The 23,671-nt window shown below is 38.3% G+C and overlaps 1 protein-coding gene across 1 annotated transcript in view; it reads left to right on the top strand.

Annotated features, from left to right (window-relative positions):
• Window positions 1–23,671, top strand: part of BLK (BLK proto-oncogene, Src family tyrosine kinase) — a 79,652-nt gene that overhangs the window by 28,937 nt on the left and 27,044 nt on the right. The window lies entirely within an intron of this gene.

Genomic DNA, 23,671 nt, shown 5'->3' on the forward strand with positions numbered 1-23,671 from the left:
CAGAGAGACAGGGAGACACAGAATCCAAAGCAGGCTCCAGGCTCCGAGCTATCAGCCCAGAGCCCATTGCGGGGCTCAAACTAACCAACCATGAGATCAAGACCTGAGCCAAAGTCAGACGCTTAAACAACTGAGCCACCCAGGCGTCCCAACTTGTCAAAATTATTCTTAAATCATATTAGAAAAATGAGCAAGAAAGAATAATAAAGTCTTTTTTTTAGAAGTCTTCTTTTAAATTTATTTATTTATTTAGAAAGAGAGAGAGGGAGGGAGAGAGAGAATCCCAAGCAGGCTCCACACTGTCAGCGCAGAGCCCTATGCAGGGCTCGATCCCACGAACTATAAGATCATGACCTGAGCCAAAATCAAGAGTGAGATGCTTCACCAACTGAACCACCCAGGCACCCCAATAAAGAAAGCCTTAAAGGAAGAAATTGAACTGTATTATTAAACTGGAGTAATTAATATTTAGGAACAAACAGAGTCCAGAAATAGGCCCATGAATATGTGGAAATTTAATATGTGATAAGGGAAGCAGTTCAAATCATTGAGAAAGATGGATTAAAAAAATTATTATATAATACTTGATTTGTCAACAAAAAATTTCTCTTTATTCTTGAGATATTCTATACATTTTTTAAAAAGTTTTAATTCTTGCTTTTGATATTTAATTCTTCCATCAGTTTGGATAGGACAGTTGAGAGTGATTATAAAGTAAGGATACAGTTTCATGTTTTTCTACATAGAAAACCAGTTGTCCCAGCATCATTCATTGAATGGCTCATTATTTTCCTGGTGATCTTCCATGTCTCTTCTGGAATGTACTATTGCCCATGTGGGTGAGGGTCTAGTTTCCCTGCTTTACCTGTGTATCTCCACTCTTAATTGCTACAGTTTTTAATAACTGTTGGTATCTCATAGGGGTCTCCTATCTTATTCTTTTTCCTCAGGAATATATTTTCCATTCTTGGGCCTTTGCTCTTGGGTAAAATTTTAGAACCAGTTTATAAAGTTCCTCAAAAACAACAGGTGGAATATTGGTTGAAAATAAATTCAATTTTTGAGTGATTTGGGGAGAATGTACATCTTTAAGATCGGAGTCTTCCTAATCTTGATCAATGTATATCTCTCCTTTTCCTTAGGATACTTCTTTAATGTATTTCAATTAAATTTATATCATCATGTAAACTTGCACATTTATGTTACATATATTTCTAAGCAATTCTATTTTTAGTTGGTATTAGAAATGAGCTCTTTTTAAAAAAAAAATTGCACTTTCCTAAATGGTCAAAGGATATAAAGGTCATACACAGAGGGAAACCCCATATAATCAAAAAAATCTCAAAAGTAATTAGGGAAAAAGAAATTGAAACAAAAAAATTGCATTTATCACCCATCCAATTAGTTAAAAGTAAAAAAAAAAAAAAACCCTGGTCTGATAACACCAGGTTTGGTGGGAATATGGAAGAAATGAGAATTCTTAGGTATTGCTGGTGGGAGCATAAATTGGTACTTTGGAGACCATTTTGGGAATTCACAGTAGCGCTAAAAGAGCTCGCCCTACTGCCCTTAAGTCTACAAAGTAAATTAAAGCCACATTGGTGAGCAAAACTCTCATAGATGTGCACAAGAGGACATGCTCATCACACGGTAATTTGTAAAAAATGAATGAATGGATAAATAAAATGAGGTTTATCCACTTATTGGAATCAAATCACACAAAAATAGAAGAACCAGAGATCTATGTAGTAAGATGAGCAAATCTTAAAAACACCATTTTTTTAAAAGCAAGTTGAAAAAAGGTTACATGCATCATGAAGCCATTTTTGCAAAACATACTGAGCAAGAGAATATATATATTGTTTGTGGCTGTTTATACAGATGTCACTAATGTACAAACCCGTACATGGTAATAGCACTCACTAACTTCAAAGTAATGATTACTTTTGGATACAAAGGGGAGAAAATAATGATCAAGCCTTAGTTCTGTCTGTGACATAAAGACACAGGAACACAGATCCCCCTGAGATCAGGAACGTGACAGGGATGTCCACTCTGACCACTGTTGTTTAATATAGTATTGGAAGTCCTAGCCTCAGCAATCAGAAAACAAAATGAAATCAAAGGCATCAAAATTGGCAAAGATGAAGTCAAACTTTCACTTTTCACAGACAACATGATACTCTATGTGGAAAACCTGACAGACTCCACCAAAAGTCTGCTAGAACTGATACATGAATTCAACAAAGTTGCAGCGTACAAAATTAATGTACAGAAATCAGTTGTGTTTTTATACGCCAATAATGAAGCAACAGGAAGAGAAATAAAGAAACTGATCCCATTCACAATTGCACCAAGAACCATAAAATACTTAGGAATAAACCTAACCAAAGATGTAAAAGATCTGTATGCTGAAAACTATAGAAAGTTTATGAAGGAAATTGAAGACAATACAATGAAATGGAAAAACATTCCATGCTCATGGATTGGAAGAATAAATATTGTTAAAATGTCAATACTACCCAAAGCAATCTACACATTCAATGCAATACCAATCAAAATTGCACCAGCATTCTTCTCAAAGCTAGAACAAACAATCCTAAAATTTGTATGGAACCACAAAAGAACCCGAATAGCCAAAGTAACATTGAAGAAGAAAACCCAAATAGGAGAAATCACAATCCCAGACTTTAGCCTCTACTACAAAGCTGTTATCATCAAGAAAGCATGGTATTGGCACAAAAACAGACACATAGACCAATGGAATAGAATAGAAACCCCAGAACTAGACCCACAAAAGTATGGCCAACTAATCTTTGACAAAGCAGGAAAGAACATCCAATGGAAAAAAGACAGTCTGTTTAACAAATGGTGCTGGGAGAACTGGACAGCAACATACAGAAGAATGAAACTAGACCACTTTCTTACACCATGCACAAAAATAAACTCAAAATGGATGAAGGACCCGAATGTGAGACAGGAAACCATCAAAACCCTAGAGGAGAAAACAGGAAAAAACTTTTTTTACCTCAGCCACAGCAATTTCTTACTCAACACATCTCCAAAGGCAAGGGAATTAAAAGCAAAAATGAACTATTGGGACCTCATGAAGATAAAAAGTTTCTGCACTGCAAAGGAAACAATCAACAAAACTAAAAGGCAACCGATGGAATGGGAAAAGATATTTGCAAATGACATATCGGATAAATGGCTAGTATCTAAAATCTATAAAGAGCTCACCAAACTCCACACCCGAAAAACAAATAATCCAGTGAAGAAATGGGCAGAAGACATGAGTAGACACTTTTCCAAAGAAGACATCTAGATGGCTGGCCAACAGTCACATGAAAAGATCCTCAATGTCACTCCTCATCAGGGAAATACAAATCAAAACTACAATGAGATATCACCTCACACCGGTCAGAGTGGCTAAAAGGAACAAATCAGGAGATTATAGATGCTGGCGAGGATGTGGAGAAATGGGAACGCTCTTGGACTGCTGGTGGGAATGAAAACTGGTGCAGCTGCCCTGGAAAACAGTGTGGAGGTTCCTCAAAAAATTAAAAATAGATCTACCCTATGACCCAGCAATAGCACTGCTAGGGATTTACCCAAGGGATACAGGAGTGCTGATGCTAGGGGCACATGTACCCCAATGTTTATAGCAGCACTTTCAACAATAGCCAAATTATGGAAAGAGCCTACATATCCATCATCTGACAAATGGATAAAGAAGATGTTGTTTATATATACAATGGAATACTACTTGGCAATGAGAAACAATGAAATCTGGCCATTTGCAGCAATGTGGATGGAACTAGAGGGTATTATGCTAAGTGAAATAAGTCAGGCAGAGAAAGACAGAAACCATATGTTTTCATTCATATGGGGATCTTGAGAAACTTAAGGGAGGGGGAAAGTGACGGGGGGGAAGTTACAGAGATGGAGGGAGGCAAACCACAAGAAACTCTTAAGGACTGAGAACAAACTAAGTGTTGATGGGGAGTGGGGGAGAGGGGAAAGTGGGTGATGGGCATTGAGGAGGGCACTTGTTGGGATGAGCACTGGGTGTTGTATGGAAACCAATTTGGCAATAAATTATGTTTTAAAAAAAAGAGAGGGGGGGCGCCTGGGTGGCTCAGTCGGTTAAGCGTCAGACTTCGGCTCAGGCCATGATCTCGCGGTTCGTGAGTTCAAGCCCCGCGTCGGGCTCTGTGCTGACAGCTCAGAGCCTGGAGCCTGTTTCAGATTCTGTGTCTCCCTCTCTCTCTCTCTGACCCTCCCCCGTTAATGCTCTGTCTCTCTCTGTCTCAAAAATAAATAAACGTTAAAAAAAAATTTTTTTAAAAAAGAGAGGGGAAGAAGAAAAAGGGAATTGAAGTAAGTGTACAAAATATAAATATCTGTTTGACATTAGTGCTGTTACATTAGCTTCTGTTCTTTTCATACATATAAAATATTCATAATTAATAGTGAAAAAATTTTAGACTGCTTGTATATTCCTGTCATATTGGGATGGGGAAGATATTCCTAAGTGTGAACAGCAGAGGCAAAACTTGGTAAGAAAGATTAATAAATTGACGTAAGATGATAATCTTTTGTGAACAACAAATACCATAAAATTAAGAAGCGAAAGATAAGTTGAGAAAAATATTTACAATATATGTGACAAATTAATGTAGGAATTAAATATATTTATCGTCTAAAGAGGCCCTGTACATCATCAAGAAAATGATAAACACCGCAATGTAAAAATGAGTCAAGGATACGGACAGCCAGTTCATCACCTGAGAAATACAAGTGGTTGACAAATACAGCATAAATATTATTAGAAAATGAAATTACAACTATGTTACCATTTTAGTTGAGCAGATTGACAAAGATTTCTTGAAAACTTGATAAAAGCCACTGACGAAGGGCCAGACAAATGAGCTTCTTTCCTCACTGTGAGAATGTAAATCAGCATTACTTTTGTAGAAATCAACCCACCATCAGAGATGAAGATCCTTATGTATGTGCATCTTCTTTGACTTAGTAATTCCACTTATAGAAATACAGCTTTAAAAATGTTAGACCAACAACTAAATATATATTTTATAAGGATGTTTATTACAGGTTTATTTGTAATAGTTGAAGGGTGCAAATAACTTATTTGACTAATAGTGGTTAAATAAATTAATGTTGAGTCTGTACAGTGGCATACAGTTTATAATATTGGCTTCAAAATTGTATTTATTTATATATAGTTTACTATACTGCTTACTGAAATTTGGCCCCGTTTTTTAAAAAGTGTATATGCATCTGTAAAAACTCTGGAAATTCATCACCAAAGCGTTCATAGTGGTTCTCTACACGTGGTAGGATTACAGATGATTTTTATTTTGTTCTTTGCATGGATCTGAATTTTTCTTTCAACATGCATGTATTACTTACTTATGAAAAACTAGGCTAAAAAGTAAAAGACAGAGGCACCTGGGTGGTTCAGTTGGTTGAGCATCCAACTCTTGATTTCGGCTCAAGTAATGATCCCAGGGTCGTGGGATCAAGCCTTGCATCAGGCTCCGTGCTGAGCATGGAACCTGTTTAGGATTCCCTCTCCATCTCTGTCTCTGCCCCTTTCTCCTGCTCATTCGTGCTCACTCTCTCTCTCTCTCTCTCTCAAATAAAATAAATAAACAAAAACTTTTTAAAAAAGTAAAAGACAACTTCTTAAAAATAAATTAACTTTGTGAGTATAAACAGAATAATAACCTTTATCAGAGAAAGTACAGGGAAGGACATACTCACATCCTGTGATATGAAATACCTGAAGGCTGATTTGGCAAAATCTGCCAGAAAACTAACATGTTATGGTCTTGAGCCTACCAAGTCCACTTTTAGGACTTTTAACCTCAATCCAGATTAATAGAGGACATGAACAAAGGGCATCCTTGCAGCTCTATTTCTGATATAAAAAGATGGAAACAGCTTGCGCGTTTCCAAAAGGAATGGTACAAGACTTACGGATGCCACTTTCCAATAAGACGCCTTGCAGCCTTGCCTGCTATGTTACAGGAAAAATGGGTCCTGACATGAACAGATGGCCACGATACACTCTTTTAAAAGCAGGTCACAAAACAGGATGTAGATAATGATCCCAGCTTTGCTTTTTTAAAAAAACTGGCGATGGAAAATTACATACCAGAATGCTGATAGTGGTGATCTCTGGATGATGGTGTTGTAGGCAATTTTTACCTTCCTCTCTGCCTTCTGGACTTCCTGTAACAAAAGCAAATTATTTGTGTAGAGAGGAGAGCATATTTAATGTGATTCTTAGGAGGAGGCTGAGTCCTCCAAGCAGAGGTGGAACACATAAAGGATAGAATTCTGTCCCCTCGTTCATCCTTTCTGACGTCGCTCAAGGACACACGTCCCCATGTATTTTTAGGTAATTGACTAGTTTCTTTGTTTCTTAACTTCACATTTTAAGATGATATTTAATGGTATCACGTATTTGAGTGTATTTAATACATACGTGTGTGTAACATGTATCCTGTGTTAAGTGTGTTTAAGCCAAACCGCACTGAGGTATGTAAAGTAAAAACATAAAGTCCTCTAGTCCTTTGGCTTGTGAATGTCATTCTCAAGAAGTGGCTCTGGTAGCAGTTTCATTTATACGAAGGGCTTCCAGACATTTTCTTTTCGTTTGCAAATATATTTATACACCTCCCTGCCAACCGGCCCCCCCCCCACCGCCACGCCTAGTTTTTCTTTTATACAACAAGGATCGTACTATACAAAACATCCTGCAATCCTAGTCTTTCACTTCACAGTAATGTATTCTGGACATTTGCCTTGGCTCATTAGATCTCTTCTTCTTCTACTAATTTATCTACCCACTCATTTACTGAGCTAGATTTTATTATTATATAAGTTATCCATGAGAATTGTTTTCCAAAATGGGAACAGCCCCAAAAGGTCTCAGTTGAAGAGTAGAAGTTTGCCTCCCCTGCCATCACCACAAAAATCAGCAACGAGGATAGTTCTTATGGTTGGGGCGCCTGGGTGTCTCAGTCAGTTCAGCATCGGACTTTGGCTCAGGTCGTGATCTCATGGTTGGTGAGTTTGAGCCCCGGACCGGCTCTGTGCTGACAGCTCAGAGCCTGGAGCCTGTTTTCGGATTCTGTGTCTCCCTCTCTCCCTGCCCCTCCCTTGTTTGTCCTCTGTCCCCCTCTGTCTCAAGAATAAATATTAAAAAAAAGAGAGAGAGAATAGTTTTTGTGGCTGAATCTCTTTTTTCATTACCTTTACAACTTTAAAGAATACTAACACTTTTAAATATATCTCTGGGCTAATTGATTTCCACCATGAAAGATGCAGAGGGCACTTCCTTACCTTCCTTCTGCCTGTATCCTCTCCTCTCCTACCCCTAAGCTTTTATCAGTTATGTTTCATCCTTCTCATGATTGACTTTATGATTTAAATTAATATATTTAAGTCTTTATATCTTGATTTATCAACTTTAAACTGACCCCTCCCTCCCAACACATACACGTCCTCCTTTCAACTTCACATCCTACTTTTTGTTCTGTTACTATTTTTACATAGGTTCCCAATGTGTATATTCTATTCTGTGCCTTTATTAACTTTACAGTACCTTATTGACAGGTTAATACTCAAAATTTTAAAAATTGAAAACCAGGCATTATAATAATTTGATTACATGAATCATTTCTTTAGAATCAAGCCCAATAATTGGAAACACAGAGAAGGACCTATGACACCCTGTTATTAAAATTTGTCATTTGAGGAGGAATTTTCCAAATATCAAGGTTTAATGAAGCCTCTTTTGTTTTCCTTTATGTATCTGGAGTCACACTCAGCTGCCGCTATTTCTTATATCTCACACGCCATCCTCTGTCTTCGAAACTTTTTTCCCCCATTTTTTCTAGAGTCATCTATTTCATATCATAGTGTCACTGGTTTTCCCCTGTGTATGTGTGGGCTTGTACATGTATGCGAGGGGAGATTTCATTGTTATCAAGGCTTCATTTAAGATGCCTGGACAGGAGTAAGTCTTTTCTGCCATGCTATGAACTCACCCCCCCCCCCCCAGAATACGCAATGCTCAACACCCTTCAATAGATTCTAAATAGATTCTAAATGCTCTTTTTTAAAAAAGTCAGCTTTAATAAGGTATAGATCATGTTTCATAAAATTCACCCATTTTAAGTGTACAATTATGAGTTTTACAAATATATTCACTTGGATCAACACCACAATCAAATGTGAAATATTTCCATCGCCCCTCCCAGTTTCCTTAAGCCTCTTTTGGTTCAATCCCCTTACCCCATCCCTTTGCCTCTGGGAACCACTGATCTGCTTCCTGTTACTATAGTTTTGCCTTATACAGAGTTTCATCTATATGGAGTCATACAATGTGTTTTCTTTTACATTTGATTTCTTTCTCTTAGCACAGTGCTCTTGAGATTCACCTATGTTGTTATAGTATCAGTAGTCTGTTACAGCCACAATTTAAAAAATATTTGGAGAGAGAGAAAATTGGGGAGAGGGGAAGGGAGAGAGAGAGAGAGAGAGAGAGAGAGAGAGAGAGAGAGAGAGAGAGAATCTTAAGCTGACTCCATGCTCAGTGTGAAACCTGACTGGGGGCTTGATCCTATGACCCTGGGATCATGACCTGATCCAAAACCAAGAGTCCCACACTCAACCGATTGAGTCACCCAGGTGCCCCCAGCCACAATTTTTTAAATTCATTGATCAATTTCACTTGGGAGCTAATATGAGTAAAACTCATAAACAGAGGCGTACAAGTCTCTCTGTGGTCATATGGTTTCATTTTTCTTTGATAAATACCAGAAATGAAATATCTAGGTCACAGCACAAGTTCTGAACCTGTTATCTAAAGTTTCTGTTCCATTTCACCTTCGCATCAACATTGTAAGAGAATGGCGGTTTCTTTGCAGCCTTGCCAGCACTTGGTATGATCAATCTTCAATTTGAGCCATTCAGGTGGGTGTGTTGGGATATCTCATTGTGGTTTTCAAAGTCCTTTTCCTAAAAATCGATACCCTTGAGCATCTTTTCAGTGCTTGTTTGCCACTCATGTATCTGCTTTGCTCAAGTATTTGTTCAAATTGAATTTTTGTCTTCTTTTATGAAGTTATAAAATGTATTTATATATTCTTATATCAGATATATGTTTTTCAAATATTTTTTTCCCTATCTGGGGTTTCCATAGCAGTGTATTTTAAAGGGCTGACATTTTTAGGACTCCTGGGTGGCTCAATTGGTTAAGCCTCCGACTTCAACTCAGGTCATGATCTCATGGTTTGTGAGTTCTAGCCACACATCGGGCTCTGTGCTGACAGCTCAGAGCCTGGAACCTACTTCAGATTCCGTGTCTCCCTCTCTCTCTGCTCCTCTGCCACTCGCACTCTGTCTCTCTGTCTCTCTCTCAAAAATAAATAAACATTAAAATAAATAAATAAAATAAATAAAGAGCCAACATTTTCCATTTTGAAAAAGTCTATCGATTTTTCTTTTATAGTGCATGGTTTTATATTCTAAAAGATTTTTTTACCTAAGCTAAAATCAAAAAGATTTTCTGCTATATTTTTTTCTAGAAATATAATGTATATATTTTTTAGCACCTTTTAAGATTTTCTTTTCCTTTATGACTGGGTTTCAGCAATTTGATTATGATATAACTTAATATAGTTTTCTGCATACAAGAGGTTGATTGACTTTTTTGAATCTTTGGGTTTATAGTTTTCAACACATTTGGAATTTCCACCTTTCATTTCTTCAAATATTTCTTTTTCTCTTCCAGCCTCTTTCTGATAGTCCAATTACATGGGTTTTTTTTTGCCACGTAATACTGTCTCACAGCTCACCAGTGCTGTTCCTTTTTCCCAGTATTGTTTTATTCCTCTGTGCTTCGCGGTGGATAATTTCTACTACCATACAAGCTCACTGACATTTCTTCTACGGGTCTAATGTGCTATTAATCCCCTCTAGAGGTGATTTTTGGTCTGTTTGTTTTACAGATCGTATTTTTAAAGGTCAATTTAGGTCTTTAGGTCTTTCTTTTCTCTTCTCATTATAATTCATTATTTTCAGTTATATTCTTGAGCCTATTTATATAATTTGTAATGACTGTCTTAAGGTTCTTGTCTACTAATTATACAGTCTGTAATTTCTAGTTCTGTTCCTGTTGATTCATGTTTCTGCTGGTTACATGTTATGTTTTTCTGGGTTTTTTTTTGCATGACTAGTAACTTTTCTTCTCTTTTTTAAAAATTGTATAATTAACCTGCCGTGTTATATTAGTTTCAGGTGTACACTACAGTGATACAATTCTATACATTACTCCGTGCTCATCAAGATAAGTGTACTCTTGGGGCGCCTGGGTGGCGCAGTCGGTTAAGCGTCCAACTTCAGCCAGGTCACGATCTCGCGGTCCGTGAGTTCGAGCCCCGCGTCAGGCTCTGGGCTGATGGCTCGGAGCCTGGAGCCTGTTTCCGATTCTGTGTCTCCCTCTCTCTCTGCCCCTCCCCCGTTCATGCTCTGTCTCTCTCTGTCCCAAAAATTAAAAAAAAAAAAAAAGATAAGTGTACTCTTAATCCCCATCACCTATTTCATCCATCCCCCACTCACCTCCCCTCTGGTAACCATCGGTTTGTTCTCTGTATTTAAGAGTCTGATTTGTTTGTTTGTTTGTTTCTCTTTTCCTTTGTTTGCTTGTTTTGTTTCTAAAATTCCACATATGATGGACATCACATGATATTTGTCTTTCCCTGATTGACTTATTTCACTTAGCATTACACCCTCTAGGTCCATCCATGTTGTTGCAAATGGCATGCCTACTAATTTTTATTGGATGCCAGGCACTGAATTTTATGAGTGTTGAATATTGGTGTTTCTTTAAAGAGTATTAGGCTTTATTATGGCACACGATTAAGCCTTTTGTGGACCAATTTGATCATTCCAAGGTTTGATTTTAAGCTCTATTAGGGCCTGTTCAGAGCCTTTATTTTACAGCCAATTTAGCCCCACTATTAATGCAAGACCTTTCAAATGACTTTACCCAATGCTGTATGTACTGTAAAGTCTCTCTACTCGGGATGGTGGGAAGTTGAACTATTTCCAGCCCTGTGTAAACTCTGAGAATTGATAAGACTACTATTTGCTAGTGGTTCTTTCTGGTGGTTTCATGCATGCATAAATTGATATTCAAGAGAAGGTCAAAGAGTGCACCCCTCTGTGATCTGTGGCTTGTGTGCTCTCTTTGTGAGCAGCTCTTTTTCCCCCTTCTGCCGGCAAATTCTAGACAACATGGCCTCTTCACACTCTGATCTCTGTTCCGTCAACTCGGTGAAACTCCTGGGTTCCTCAAATCTCTGGCTTAGGAACTGCTTTCTGGCAGTAATTGGGGCAATTATAGGACCTCATTTGTTCTCCCTTTCCCAGGGATCATAATTCCATGCTGCCTGTTGTTCAATATTGGAAAATAGTTTTCTGTCTAATTTTCTACTCATTTTGGGGGATACAGCAATTCCTGTAGAGTTAACTACTCATGAGTGGAGGCAGAAATCTCTTGAGATATATACGATGTAGTTTTGATGATTTTTTTGAATTCTTGCATTTTCAAAACTGTCCTTATCTTCAAACTGGGTTGATCATTTTACTAGGTATGAAATTCTAGGCTTGAAATATTTCCCATGAGGAATCTTCAAAGCCTGACTCCATTTCTAGCATCAAATCTAATGATCATTTGATGCACATTCCCTTATAGGAAAACTCTTTTTCTAGAGAGAGAAATAGAAAAGTGTAGGGCCTCATATGTATTCTTGGAGCTCTAACATTTTTATCAAATATGCTTATATACTTTAAAAACCTTTTCAGTTATCAGAGGGATCTTTCCATTTTAAGACTTATTTTTTTTAATTCTTGTAAATTTCTTTTATTATTTTTACCTTATTTATTTTCTATAGTTTTTATTCCTGTTCTGATTCTCTCCTTGTATGAGTGGAACTCTTAGTGTTATTTTCCTAATGATTATTTCTTAATTTCTCTTATATGAATTGATCATATATTCATCTTTTTTTTTTTTAGTCAGTAGACTTTACTTTTTGTAGCTTTAGGTTTACAGAAAGACGAATGGAAAGTAGGGAGAGTTATCATATACCTCCCTTGCTCTCTCCATTATCCTCCATTATTAATATCTTACATTCATGTGGTACATTTGTTACAGTTGATGGACAATATTGATACATTCTTATTATCTAAAGTCTATAGTTTATATTAGGGTTCACTCTTGGTGTTGTTCATTCTATAGGTTTTGATAAATGCATAACATGTATCTACTATTACACTATCATAAAGAATAATTTCACTGCCCTAAAAATCCCTTGTGCTCTATTTACCTCTCTCTTCCCCTCCTGAATCCCTGGCAATTACTGATCTTTTATTGTTTCTATCATTTTGCCTTTCTAAGAAAGTCATCAAGCTAGAATCATACAGTATGTAACCTTTCAGATTGGCTTCTTTCACTTAGCAATATACATGTAAGTTTCCTCTATGTCTTTTCATTGCTTGATAGCTCACTTTTTTTTAATGTTGAATAACTTTACATCGTCTGTACCATAGTTTCATGTCATTGAGGGAAATCTTGGCTGCTTTCAAGTTTTGGCAATTATGAATAAACTGCTATCAACATGCACATGCAGGTGTTTGTACAGACCTAAGTTTTCAACTCCTTGGGTAAATTCTGAGAAGTATATTTGTTCAATCATATGTAAGAGTATGTTTAGCTTTGTAAAAACTGTCAAACTGTCTTCCAAAGTAGCTGTATCATTTTGCATTCTGACCATTAATGAATGAGAGATCCTATGGCTCCACATCCTCACCAGCATTTGGTATTGTCAGTGTTTTGGAGTATAGCCATTTTATTAGTATCTTACTGTTGTTTTAATTTGCAGTCCTCTAACAACATATGATGTTGAGTATCTTTTCATATTCTGTTTTGCCATCTGTATATCTTTTTGTGGTGAGGTGTCTGTTCAGAATATTTGCCCATTTTTAAGTTGGGTTGTTTTCTTACTGTGGAATTTTAAGAGTTCTTTGCATACTTTGAGTACCAGTTCTTTATCAAATATGTTTTGCAAATATTTTCTCACAGAATGTGGCTTGTCATTTTATTCTCTCAATAGGATCCTTCACAGAGCAGAAATTACTTATTTTAATGAAGTCCAATTTATCAATTTTTTTCTTTCATGGACAATCATGTCATCTGTGAACAGTTTTTTTCTTCCTTCCCAATCTGTATACCTTTTATTTCCTTTTCTTGTATTATTGCATTATCTCAGAACTCCAGTATGGTATTGAATAGGAATGGTGACAATGAACATTCTTGATTGTTCCCGATATTATACATTATCAGGCTATAAGTATTATAGTAAAGAAATCAGTGCCTCCTCAGATCTGAACCAATAGTTTCTTCATGTGAATCATTTTCAAGTTTGGCAAAGAGGCACATCTGACTTTGCTAGCAATAACTGACCTTTAGATTACAGTTCTAAAGGAGCAAGGACTCAGAATGGAATTCTTTTTAAAAGGGAATGAAAGGGATACCTGCATGGCTCAGCTGGTTAAGTACCTGACTCTTGGTGTCAACTCAGGTCATAATCCCAGTGTCATGGGATTGAACTCCACGTTGGGCTCTGCACTGAGCATGAAGCCTGCTTAAGATTCTCTCTCCCCCTCTCCTTCTGCCCCTCTCCCTTGCTCATGTTCTTTCTCTAAAATTAAAATAATAATGGGGTGCCTGGGTGGCTCAGTCGGTTGGGCGTCCGACTTCAGCTCAGGTCATGATCTCATGGTCTGTGGGTTCAAGCCCCGCGTCGGGCTCTGTGCTGACAGCTCAGAGCCTGGAGCCTGTTTCCAATCCTGTGTCTCCCTCTCTCTCTGCCCCTCCCCCACTCTCACTTTGTCTCACTCTGTCTTTCAAAAATAAATAAATATATAAAAAATTAAAATTAAATTAAAATAATAATAATAAAAGGGAATGAAAAAGTGTCCCTCTTCTCTGAGTAAAAAGAAAAATTGTATTCATTCTGACTTTTTAACTTTTTGGCTCCATTCCCTGTTAGTTTGGAAAAAAATAATAATGTTTTTCCACTTGGCATCAAGGAGGACAGAAGCATCTCAGTTTTCATTAGCATGATGTGTAGAGTGTCAATCCCCTAACTGGACCTCATTGCCATTGAGTTCCTTCTGAGCTTCATGGAAAGATTTTTTTTGTTAATCAGACTTCAGGAGCCAAGGAGGCCATTTATCCAATTGACTAAAAAATACAGTGACTTCCATTTCAAAGTCTCTTAAGTTTTATGCTTAAATAAGTCTTGAGTAGTTGATCAAAAAAGTTGTATTACTTCATCCTGAGTTAAGTTGGGTGAAATGTGTGTTTAGTTTCTACTTATTTAGAAACTGCAAAATAGGACAAGGCTGCTATGGAAGAATCCCTTTCCCTTCTTTGGTGTATGTAGTTCAAATATTTTTGTTGTTGTTGTTACATTTAAACTATATCCATGTACATTAGTCTGTTTTGGACCCCTCTGCTTGCATTAAACATAGAAATAAAATCATTAGTTTGAAACAAACAAAAAAAAGAGAGTCATCACCAAGCAAGGTCAGCTAAGTTTTCTTCTCTATTATCTTTTAAGAGTTTATAACTTCATGTTTTACATTTAAGTCTATGATCCATTTTTAGTTCATTTTAGTGAAAGGTATAAGGTCTGTGTGTGTGTGTGTGTGTGTGTGTGTGTGTATGTTCATATTCATATTCTGGCATGTGGATGTCCACTTGTTGTAGCACTATCTGTTGAAGAGAATATACTTTCTTCATTGAATTGCCTGTGCTCCTTTGTCAAAGACCAGTTAGCTATATTTGTGGGGAATCTATTTCTGTGCCTTCTGTTCTATTCCATTGATCTGTGTATCTATTTGTTCATCAATACCACAGTGTCTTGATGACTCTAGCTTTATATTAAGTCTTAAAGTTGAGTCTTCTGACTTTGTTCCTCAATTTTGTATTGGTTATCCTGGATCTTTTGCCTCTCTAAATAAACTTTAGAACCAGTTTATTAATATTCACAAAATAACTTGCTGGGATCTTAGTTGGGATTGCTTGAAAAGTGTAGATCAAGTTGGAAAATCTGACATCTTAATAATTTTGAATCTTCCCATCAACGTACATGGAATATTTTTTCTTTTATTTAGGTCTTCTTTGATTTCCTTTATCAGAGTTTCATAGTTTTCTTCTTGTTCATATTTTGTTTAATTTATAGTTTATAATTTCATTTGTTTGGTGTAAATAGTATTGTGTTTTTAATTTTAAATTTCAATTATTTATTGCTGGTATATAAGAAAGCAATTGACTTTTCTATATTAACCTTTATTCTGCAACCTTCCTATAATCATTGATTAGCTCCAAGAGGGTTTGTTGTTGTTGTTGTTGTTGTTGTTGTTGTTGTTGATATTCTGGGATTTTCTACATAGACAATCATGTCATCTGTGAACAAACAGTTTTTTTTTCTTCCTTCCCAATTTGTATACCTTTTATTTTCCTTTTCTTGTATTATTTCATTATCTCAGACCTCCAGTATGGTATTGAATACGAATGGTGACAATGAACATTCTTGATTGTTCCCGATATTATACATTAGTCTTTTTATGTTACTTTCTAGGATATTGCTTGACTTTATATTCTAGATCATTAACTTGGAACGTCCATTGTATCCATCTTAATATTTTTCAATCACATTTTTAATTTACAATAATTCCTCTTTTCTAACAATAATTTTTGTTTTCTCACATCAACATATTCCTTTTAAATTTATACACTATCCTGTATAATCTCTCTAAGGACACTAATTAGAGGTTTTCTTAAAAGTCACTTTCTGCATTCTGTCTCTGCTTTCTCCTGAACTATTCTACTTGTTTATTTTTAACCCTATTTTTAATATTGCTCATTTTCTTCTGATTCTTTTGACACTTGGTTTGCTGTTTATATTTATGGATAAAGCACTTTGTTCTGTATTGGTAGTTGATATGGATTTACTCTGCAGCTGTGCAAGACTAGTTCCCCACAGGCCCCTTCCCTGAATGGAATGACAGACTGTATGCATCTTGCATAAGTTGTATGGGACCTCCAAAGGTGTGAGAAATAAGTAAGAAGGCAATAAGATTGGTATTCTAAAAAAGCCATACAAGGTTTGTAAAGCTAATCATAATGCTTGGCACCAATATTCATGTTAGTTACTATAACTGTCCATGGTGGTCATGACAGTGGTTGTACCCAGATTTGTAAACTTAATGCCTGCTGGCACTTCTAAGTCCTTTCCAGTCAAAAAGTGCTACTTTTATGAAGCACAAACTACATGCCAGCCTCTTGTGTATACGATCTTTATTCCTTGCAATAATTCCTCAAGGTTAGCATACTATTTCCATTATGCAGGCAAGGAAACAGAGGTTTGGGTTAATAGATCGCATCATTCTATCAAATGGCTATTAAGCAGCAAATCCAGGAGTCCACACAATTCTGTGAGTTTCCAAAGTCGGGAAGTACTCTCCGCATCACACCCGCCACATTGTCCCTCACACACTATTAAGGAGTCAGGCCTCTGTGCTATGACACCTCGCTGGCTGATTTTTTTGAGCTTAAATTGCATGCATTTTTACTCTTATTTTAATTCAACTTGTTAGCTTCAGGCAATCATTCCTGAGGGATTTTTTTTTTAATCTAGCTCTGTTAGTTTTTCCTCTCACTTTATGTCTTCCAAAAATCTAATGAACAGAATTTTTGAGTCTGCACACAAATTGCTAATAAAATATTAACTAAGAGAGGCTGAAGATAGAACTCTGAAGCATGCCACTATAGTCCTTCCTCAATGTGAGATCAATCTATCCTTTAGCACTACTCAGTAGGGTGGCTCACTCAGACACAATCGCCTGACCCTGGGATAACAAACCTGGCCCAAAATGAGACTTACAGCAGTAATTATAAATAAATGAATCTCTTGAAATTCTCCAAGATGCTCTTCCTTTAAAATTTTTTTTAATGTTTATTTACTTTTGAGAGAGAGAGAGGGAGAGGGAGAGAACACAACCAGGGGAGGGGCAGAGAGAGAGAGGGAGACACAGAATCGGAAGCAGGCTCCAGGCTCTGAGCTGTCAGCAGAGAGCCTGACACGGGGCTCAAACCCATAACCATGAGACCATGACCTGAGCTGAAGTCAGATGCTTAACTGACTGAGCCACCCAGGTGCCCCACCAAGATGCCCTTCCTATCCTAAAATCCTACCAGAATTCACCTTCTCTTGTCTAGCACTCCTACATAACTTTCTAATCAGTTTCATGTTTTTTACAGATGTCATCATAAGTGTCTTATTTTCATTACTTCCCATACTTTGGAACACAGTGGGTCAACCAGACTTTAAAGACAGATATAATTGATTTTTAAATATATGGTTCCCTGTGTGGTCTTGAGCAAGTCCTTACACCTCACTGAGCTTTGGTTTCTTTGCATGTAAAATGGGAGGGACTGCATCTGCTGTCAGGCATAGACATACTGTACATAAAGAACACAGCACAGTGTCTAGCCTTGAGTAGGAAAGAGCACAAGGCACTGTGCTAGTCATCATTAGCATTCATATTTTCATATATTGGCAAATCCTGCAACAAAGACTTTTATACATTAATTCTAAATCTCTGTATCTCTAGCTGGACACCTGTGTCTCTAGATCCATTCAATAATCACGATTAACCCAAAGATGTCAGAGGCCTGAGACCCTTGTCGTCTTTTCTTTTTCTGTCTCTAACCTTTTCCAGCCTCATCTTTGAAAGTATAAAATAGAGTCAATGTTTCCAGTCCAAGTGTGCACACCCTGCCCCCAAAACCTGGTAGATAGAGGTGTTTCTCTGCACAAATTCCGTCTCTGGGTTGTGCTTAATCAACATGGGGGAGGTGGCTCGAAAAGGCTGAATAATGGATAGTGTCTTTTTAAAGAAGTTCAAGTCGTGAACATATAGATCTGAAAAGATACCTGTGAGCTCAGTGGGAGAGAGCAAGGCTTTGAAGGCAGAGATGAGACTCAAATCCTTGTTCTGCACTTTAGTTTCTGTACCTCTTTCTTCAGTCTTCTGTCTGAGGACGAGGAGGATGATGGTGAGTCTGTTTAGCTCATAGGCTCATTTTGAGGTTTCTGAGATACAGTGTGTGAAAGTCAATTGCAAATTGCCAAGTATCATAGAGATGCCAGCTAGTATTACAGAAAGGGAAGTTATTTCCCCCTTTGTCACAATCTTGTAGAAATATATTAATATGTAAGGAATGAATGTTGGGAGGATAGAAGAAATTCATTTCATTTAAAGACAAGCAGATCACTGGCAGGAGAACTATAAGCATTATTTATGAGGCACTCATACGAAGAAATACCCAAGGTCGGCAATACTTCTAATCCTTTTTACAAGTAATACTCCAAAAGTGCAGCCAAATTAAGAAAAGGTCTTCGTGGGGCCCCTGAGTGGTTCAGTCAGTTAAGTGTACAACTCTTGATTTCAGCTCAGGCCATGATCTGACTTTCTGAGATTGAGTCCTGCGTCAGGCTCTATGCTGACAGTGTGGAGCCTGCTTGGTATTCTTCATCTCCCCCTCTCTCTGACCTTCCTTTGCTCTCTCTCTCTCTCTCAATAAATAAATAAAATTAAAAAAAGAAAGAAAGAAAGAAAGGGTCTTCATGAAGCAGGGTTGGTGAGCCTGTCTGCATCAGCATCATTGGGGACACTTGTTAAAAATGGAGACCTTGGAACCCCACCTTGGCCCCAATATCAGAACTGCTAGGCCTGGGCCTCAGGAATTTGCAAATTCCCAAGTGGTTGTAATGCAAACTGAGATTTGAGAACAGTTAGGCTGAGGAAACGTAATGGACTCCGTTAGACAGTAGTGAACTCATGATTTGCTTTTTTTGGTTAATTTTTTCTTAAAGGAAAACAATGCAAAGAAATTTAGAAATTACAAAGTAGATTAAGGCTCATAGTGCCATGAATACAAAGCACAAAAGTAGTTGTATTTATGTTTTGCCATATTGGTGGCATGTTTTAATTATCACTACTGTGAGTGTTTTGAAAATATAAATTTGCATGGTGCCTCCAAAAAAAATAGTTTTATTCACAGGTTAGTAATTATAACAAGAACTTAGACATCAACATGGTGTCATTTTTCCTCATAATTGCCTACCAAATTTCAAGCTTCTCTATGTCAGCAGAATCAAATGTCAGTGACTCAGTAAACACGTGTCTGTAGTTTACTTAACACAGCTTCACAAGAGTGCTGTCTTCCTTCCTGAAGCTTTGCTCAGCACCCTCAAACTTTTTACCACTTGAAAATCTTCTTTATGAATTTTACCATGGTGCGGAGCAAATTTCCACAGTGGAAAAATTTTCACTCTACAAAACTGAAATAGCCACATGTGTGTCTCCTCCTCACTGTGCCTAAATTGGCAGCCACTTTGACCAAGAGCACAACCACGTCGCAAGGTGTCACTGCTAGCTTGCCCCCTGGCAGGGGTTTGTATGTGCCCAGGGGCTCCACCTACTCAGCCAGGAGTTACAGCTTTGTATCAGGTCCTATACCAGTGGGGGCAAATATGCTACTGGTATTTAAAAGTATCACACAAGGTGTTGACTGAGGTTTCTTGAATAATTCTATCATACACTCTACAATCCAGCCAATGAAAAAACTCTGTTTCCTGAATTAGGTTCCTATCACCACGTCTCTGGGAAAGCACTGTTTCTCTGTATCCAAAAACTATTCAACCCTGGTGGAATTACGCATGGCCTTTTTTCTTTCTGATCTTTTACTTTCTCAACTAACAAACGTGGAAAGAATGATGGAATGAGAACATCAGTATTTAGTAATATTTAGTAACCCCTAATGGAAACATTAATTGAAGTGTTGATGAGAAGCTTGTCAATGGAGACGTCAGACCAGCATCACTTGAACCCAGATCTGTCTTAGCATCACTAAAGTGGTGCAGCCAGACAGTGTGAGCCTCCTGATAGTATGCGATATTGAGCACGTGCTCCTTCCATAAGACATCCCTATGAGAAAAAGATGAATCTAGGTCTATGGAGCCCATAGAGTTAATTCTATGTACTACGAATAGGGAGATAGAGAAACAAGTCAACACAAGGAAGCAAAATCTAGAATGTAGAACCTTCTATAGGACCACCAACGTGTTTTTTTCAAATTGATGGCATGAAACTAACCCAAGTAGAGGGTGCAGGCTACTCCAGTTGAGGGAGAGACATAACAATCATATGTGATGTAGGAAGCTTGTTTGAATCCCGAATTGGACAAACCAACAAGAAACCACTTGTGAGACAATTGGGGGAATCTGAATATAGACTGGACGTTAGATAATGCCATGGAATTATTACTAGCTTTGTTAGGTGTGATAACTACATTGTGGTTATGTAAGAAACCGTCTCCACATTTTAGAGACACGTGCAAAATATGTGGAGGTAACATGGCATGTTTCAAGCCATTTGTTTCATTTCGTTTCAAAAAGCTTCAATCCGTTTTTTAGAAAATTATTTGTCCTCAAATATTTCAAACAAGAAAATAATTTTTAAAGATAATTATTGAATACGGGTGATGAATATGCATGCGTTCGTTATACTCTTTATTTTTTATATTTTGAAATTTTTCATTGAAAATAGTTTTCACCCAAAAAACTGTATCTGAATTGTCCTTTATGGTCTAGCTAGTGTTTCCTCCCAGGTGGAAGTGATTTCTTCTTGCTGAGTTCACAAAACCTCTCTTCTTTATATAATCCTGCCTACCTTGAATTGTTGTGAGTTGCGTATACGTCTCACCTCTTTATCCTACCACGAGGGCAGATTCCTTCCTTGTTTCCTCTCTCTGTCTTTGCCTAACACAGTACATAGTTGGCAGCGACTGAACACAGCGATATAGAGTTCTAAGAGCCAGCACTGCTACCGTTTTATGTTCGCATGTGGAGCGATCCATATTATTCAAGTTGAGCTATCCTGAACTCGAGACTCAAAAAATGGGTTTCAATTCAAGTTCTTTGGCTTCTTCTTTGATTAAGAGTTGCAGGGCCATTACTACAGTTTTCTCATCTAGGAGGTGGGCAGGACTTGGAATGCCAAGACGTTGGCAAACACTCCGTGAGGACTCCACGAGAGAACTCACTGAAGGGAAGACACTATCTCAGCATGGCAGCCAGCACCCCGGGTGAGACCTGGCTTTGCTAATAGGCTCAATGCTGTTCCACCTCAATGCCTCCCTTCCATGTCTGACAGGTCAAGTCAGAAAGATAAAGCTTTCAGCTAATAACAAGGCAAGGTGTTTCCAGATTGCAGACTTAGGAGCTAGTCAAAACTGGAGGTAAGGCCATCCGCACAAATTACTAGCTGTTTGACCTGGAGAGACACTTCATGTCCCAAGTTCATCTCATCTGTAGAAAGAACGTAGTAACACCTATCTCACACAGTTACTGAAGAAATCATTACTGACAATTTGTAAATGTGGAATAATAGTAAAACCTTTATTAAATACTTACTATGGTCCAGGCACCATTCCAAGATGCCCTAATAGCCTATAATAACTAATTTAACCTTTACCACACTCTGTTGTAAACTGTTATCTCAAGACTAAGAGACAGAAGTTAGCAAGTTAAGCAACTCGCCCGAGGGCACCCAAGTAGATAATAGCAGAACCAGGATCCAGAGCTCAGCATCCTTATCTAGTGTGCCATGTGGTGTCTCTCCAACATGACAGTGTATGTAGCATGTCTGGCTTTGGGTATGGCACATGGGGAACACTCAACACGTTATAGCACTTGCTATTTAAAAAAGTAAACTAGAGGGGCACCTGGATGGCTCGCTCAGTTAAGCGTCCGACTCTTGGTTTCACTTAGGTCACGGTCTTATGGTTCTTGAGTTTGAACCCCACCTCAGCCCAGAGCCTGCTTGGGATTCTCTCTCTCTGCCCCTCTGCCACTAGCCCTGTCTCTGTCTTTCTCAAAATGAATAAATAAACTTTGAAATAAAAGGTAAACCAGAGTTTACCGGAGTTTTCAGTCATAAAATTATATGTACTTCACAGCTAACTTCATGCATGAGACTTTTTTTCCAACCAAATCATCCCCCTGCCTCTAAAATAACATGCCTGGAACAGCCAATGCAGATAAAGGGACTTAGAGCCATCAATACTTTTCTGGGCCACACAGCAGCCACCATCCACATTGGCCTTTGTCCCCCTGCCCACCTCCACCACCAAACACCCTGACTTCCAACACCAGGCCCTCGGCACCCTCCTCTTAAAAAAAAGGTAGGAAATCCCAAAGGATCTCAGGGCCACCTTTGGGCATCATGAATCTCTGGGAAGGGAAAATGTCACCCAAGTTGCTCTGAGTGGCCTCTAGTTAACGTTTATTTACCACTCTCTATGCTCTGTTCCTTTCTCTCCCTCATCTTGCTAGTTTGCATGACAACCATGAGAATTATGTACAGGCTGTTGGTCTTGACCTTTATAAAACATACATCTTTGTGTGTCAATATCCCAAAATATTTTCCGTATGCTGCATTTGAACCTGAGCACGTCAGCTGGTGAATGAACATTCCCAGCCTCACGGGGGCCTGCAACCGCCTGCCAGCAGCTCAGTCTTGGCAGGACAACCATTTTCGCCTAGGTAGTAGTGTTTGCACAACTGTTTTAATGTTTTGGTGCATTTTTCTCTAATTTTACACAAATTAGTCAAATAGTCATTGAACTGATGCCCATGATGATGGGTGAGTGCATCATTAAAAAAACATCTGTGAAAGACCGAAAATAGATTGTGAAGATTTGCCAAATGGGCGAGACGTAACTGAGAATTTCGTAACGTGGTTTAATTCTGTAGAAAACTGCTCCCTCCCCACAAAACAGCAAAGTCGATCGTTTTGCTGTTTTTGGCATTCACCTTTGAGTATGCTTTTGCGGGAAGGCTTTATGTACAAAAACGAGGAACAGTTTCATACCTCCCCATTTTTGTAGAGGAGACTGAGACTCAGAGACATTAAGGGATTTGCCCAAGTTCACACGGCCAATGCCTAGCTTGCTTTCGAGTCCAGGTTCCTTGAACCGCTGTCTTCCCCCCACTGCACCAGGGAAGGGAGAAATGTGCTTGAGTGTGCCTGAGCTCCAGAGCAGCCCACAGGCCTCCCGGCTCCAGCAGGAACCCCCGAGGTCTCTCCTCCCAGTCTCTCCTCCGGATGGAGGGCTTCTGAGGCAGGTGGCAGCCCCCACAGAGGAGAGGACTGGGTATCTGAACCTGAACCTGAACTGTGGGTCAAGGGGGATGGAACCCTAGGCAGGGATACCTGTGTACCTGCTCCGAGCAGCAAGTTCCAGGCAGCACTGGGGCAGAGAACACCCTCCAGCTCCTGGTTCTGCCACGCTCAGTGTGACCTTAGCAAGCCACCTCACCGCTTTTATCTTCAGCCATAAAATGAGGATAATCGTAATCAAACTATGGATGCCTTCCTGAATATCACATAAATCGTATATGCCAAGTGCTTTTCTACCTGTGAACTGCTGGGCAAC

Source organism: Panthera tigris, chromosome B1, assembly GCF_018350195.1.
Source record: "Panthera tigris isolate Pti1 chromosome B1, P.tigris_Pti1_mat1.1, whole genome shotgun sequence".
NCBI lineage: Eukaryota > Metazoa > Chordata > Mammalia > Carnivora > Felidae > Panthera > Panthera tigris.